This window comes from Arachis hypogaea, chromosome 17 (assembly GCF_003086295.3).
Source record: "Arachis hypogaea cultivar Tifrunner chromosome 17, arahy.Tifrunner.gnm2.J5K5, whole genome shotgun sequence".
Taxonomy (NCBI): domain Eukaryota; kingdom Viridiplantae; phylum Streptophyta; class Magnoliopsida; order Fabales; family Fabaceae; genus Arachis; species Arachis hypogaea.
The window spans coordinates 103,684,238-103,688,500 of NC_092052.1; the positions used below are offsets into that span (position 1 = coordinate 103,684,238).

The following is a 4,263-nucleotide window of genomic DNA, read 5'->3' on the forward strand; positions in this document are numbered from 1 at the left end:
GAAGAGGAGATGGCAGCCGAAAATAATAATAATGCAAGGAGAATGGTTGGTGACTTTACTGCACCTAATTCCAATTTACATGGAAGAAGCATCTCCATTCCTGCCATTGGAGCAAACAATTTTGAGCTAAAACCTCAATTAGTTTCTCTGATGCAGCAGAACTGCAAGTTCCATGGGCTTCCATCTGAAGATCCTTTTCAGTTCTTAACTGAATTCTTGCAGATATGTGATACTATTAAGACTAATGGAGTAGATCCTGAAGTCTACAGGCTCATGCTTTTCCCTTTTGCTGTAAGAGACAGAGCTAGAATATGGTTGGACTCTCAACCTAAGGATAGCCTGAACTCTTGGGATAAGCTGGTCAATGCTTTCTTAGCCAAGTTCTTTCCTCCTCAAAAGCTGAGTAAGCTTAGAGTGGATGTTCAGACCTTCAGACAGAAAGAAGGTGAATCCCTCTATGAAGCTTGGGAGAGATACAAAGGACTGACCAAAAATTGTCCTTCTGACATGCTTTCAGAATGGACCATCCTGGATATATTCTATGATGGTCTGTCTGAATTAGCTAAGATGTCATTGGATACTTCTGCAGGTGGATCCATTCACCTAAAGAAAATGCCTGCAGAAGCTCAAGAACTCATTGACATGGTTGCTGATAACCAGTTCATGTACACTTCTGAAAGGAATCCTGTGAATAATGGGATGCCTATGAAGAAGGGAGTTCTTGAAATTGATACTCTAAATGCTATATTGGCTCAGAATAAAATATTGACTCAGCAAGTCAATATGATTTCTCAGAGTCTGAATGGAATGCAAGCTGCATCCAACAGTACTCAAGAGGCATCTTCTGAAGAAGAAGCTTATGATCCTGAAAACCCTGCAATAGCAGAGGTAAATTATATGGGTGAACCTTATGGAAACACATATAATCCATCATGGAGAAATCACCCAAATCTCTCATGGAAGGATCAACAAAAGCCTCAACAAGGCTTTAATAATGGTGGAAGAAATAGGTTTAACAATAATAAACCTTTTCCATCATCCACTCAGCAACAGACAGAGAATTCTGAGCAGAATCCATCTAGCTTAGCAAATTTAATCTCTGATCTATCTAAGGCCACTGTGAGTTTCATGAATGAAACAAGATCCTCCATTAGAAATTTGGAAGTACAAGTGGGCCAGCTGAGTAAAAGGATCACTGAAATCCCTCCTAGTACTCTCCCAAGCAATACAGAAGAAAATCCAAAAGGAGAGTGCAAGGCCATTGACATAACCACCATGGCCGAACCTATAAGGGAGGTTGAGGACGTGAATCCCAGTGAGGAAGACCTCCTGGGACGTCCAGTGATCAATAAGGAGTTTCCCTCTGAGGAACCAAAGGAATCTGAGACTCATCTAGAGACCATAGAGATTCTATTGAACCTCCTTATGCCATTCATGAGCTCTGATGAGTATTCCTCTTCTGAAGAAAATGAGGATGTTACTGATGAGCAAACTGCCAAGTTTCTTGGTGCAATCATGAAGCTGAATGCCAAATTATTTGGTATTGAGACTTGGGAAGATGACCTTCCCTTGTTCACCAATGAACTAAGTGATCTGGATCAACTGAGATTGCCTAAGAAGAAACAGGATCCTGGAAAGTTCATAATACCTTGTACCATAGGTAACATGATCTTTGAAAAGGCTCTATGTGACCTTGGTTCAGGGATAAACCTCATGCCCCTCTCTGTAATAGAGAAACTGGGAATCTATGGGGTGCAAGCTGCTAAAATCTCATTAGAGATGGCAGACAATTCAAGAAAATAGGCTTATGGACAAGTAGAGGACGTGTTAGTAAAGGTTGAAGGCCTTTACATCCCTGCTAATTTCATAGTCTTGGATACTGGGAAGAATGAGGATGAATTCATCATCCTTGGAAGGCCCTTCCTAGCCACAACAAGAGCTGTCATTGATGTTGACAGAGATGAATTAGTCCTTCAATTGAATGGGGACTCCCTTGTGTTTACAACTCAAGATTATCCTTCTGTAAACATGGAAAAGAGGCACAGTAAGCTTCTCTCAAAACAGAGTCAACCAGAGCCCCCACAGTCGAACTCTAAGTTTGGTGTTGGGAGGCCACAACCAAACTCTAAGTTTGGTGTTGAACTCCCATATCCAAACTCTAAGTTTGGTGTTGGAAAGTCTCAACAATGCTCTGAACATCTGTGAGGCTCCATGAGAGCCCACTGTCAAGCTATTGACATTAAAGAGGCGCTTGTTGGGAGGCAACCCAATTTTTATTTATCTAATTCTATTTTTCTTGTTCTTTCATGTTTTATTAGGTCCATGATCATGTAGAGTCACAAAATAAATATAAAAATTGAAAATGGAATAAAAAACAACAGAAGAAAAATCACACCCTGGAGGAAGACCTTACTGGCATTTAAACGCCAGTAAGAAGCATCTGGCTGGCGTTCAACGCCAGAACAGAGCATGGTTCTGGCGCTGAACGCCCAAAATGGGCAACATCTGGGCGTTTGAATGCTAGAATTGCACCCTGGAGAAGAGCTGGCACTGAACGCCCAGAACAAGCATGGTTCTGGCGTTCAACGCCAGAAATGGGCAACAAATGGGCGTTCAACGCCCAGAACAAGCACCAATCTGGCGCTGAACGCCCAGAGTTGTGTGCAAGGGCATTTTGCATGCCTAATTTGGTGCAAGGTTGTAAATCCTTGAACACCTCAGGATCTGTGGACCCCACAGGATCCCCACCTACCTCCACTCACTTCTTCTCACCCCTCTTTCACACAATCCCATAAACACTCTTCCCCAAAACTCTTCACCAATCACCTCAATCTCTCTTCCCTATCACCACTTCACCACTCACATCCATCCACTCTTCCCCCATAAACCTACCTCATAAACACCACCTACCTTCAAAATTCAAAATCAATTTCCCACCCAAACCCACCCTATATGGCCGAAACCTTACCCCCTCCCTTCCCTATATATAGCCCTCCATTCCTCCTCATTTTCACACAACACAACCCTCTCTTCCCCTTCTTGGCCGAAACACATCTCTCTCCCTCTCCTCCATTTCTTCTTCTTTTTCATCTATTCTTTCTTCTCTTGCTCGAGGGCGAGCAATATTTTAAGTTTGGTGTGGTAAAAGCATAAGCTTTTTGTTTTTCCATTACCATTGATGGTACCTAAGACTGGAGAATCCTCTAGAAAAGGGAAAGGGAAGACAAAAGCTTCCACCTCCGAGTCATGGGAGATGGAAAGATTCATCTCCAAAGCTCATCAAGACCACTTCTATGATGTTGTGGCCAAGAAGAAGGTGATCCCCGAGGTCCCTTTCAAGCTCAAGAAGAATGAGTATCCGGAGATCCGACATGAAATCCAAAGAAGAGGTTGGGAAGTTCTAACAAACCCCATCCAACAAGTCGGCATCCTAATGGTTCAAGAGTTATATGCCAATGCATGGATCACTAGGAACCATGATCAAAGTAAGAACCCAAACCCAAAGAATTATATTACAATGGTTCGGGGAAAATACTTAGATTTTAGTCCGGAGAATATGAGATTGGCGTTTAACTTGCCTATGATGCAAGGAGATGCACGCCCCTACACTAGAAGGGTCAACTTTAATCAAAGGTTGGACCAAGTCCTCATGGACATATGTGTGGAAGGAGCTCAATGGAAGATTGACTCCAAAGGCAAGCCGGTTCAATTAAGAAAACTGGACCTCAAGCCTGTAGCTAGAGGATGGTTGGAATTCATCCAACGCTCCATCATCCCCACTAGCAACCGATCTAAAGTTACTGTGGATCGGGCCATTATGATCCATAGCATCATGATTGGAGAGGAAGTAGAAGTTCATGAAGTCATCTCCCTTGAATTCTACAAAATAGCTGAAAAGCCCTCTCCTGGGGCAAGGCTAGCTTTTCCTCATCTTATTTGCCATCTATGTTACTCAGCTGGAGCTTTCATAGAAAGAGACATTCCCATTGAGGAAGAGAAGCCCATCACTAAGAAAAGGATGGAGCAAGCAAGAGAGCCCATTCATGGATCTCAAGAGACACATGAAGCTCATCACCATGAGATCCCGGAGATGCCTCAAATGCATTTTCCTCCACAAAACTATTGGGAGAAAATCAACACCTCCCTAGGAGAATTAAGTTCCAACATGGGATAATTAAGGGTGGAACATCAAGAGCACTCCATCATCCTTCATGAAATAAGAGAAGATCAAAAAGCAATGAGGGAGGAGCAACAAAGACAAGG

The 4,263-nt window shown here is 42.8% G+C and overlaps 1 non-coding gene across 1 annotated transcript; it reads right to left on the reverse strand.

The window, feature by feature from the left end:
• Positions 1-405: 405 nt before the first annotated feature.
• LOC112768525 (small nucleolar RNA R71) lies at positions 406-513 on the reverse strand. Its single transcript, XR_003185942.1, has one exon. It is a non-coding gene; the product is annotated as a small nucleolar RNA R71 (small nucleolar RNA).
• Between the last annotated feature and the right edge of the window lie 3,750 nt (positions 514-4,263).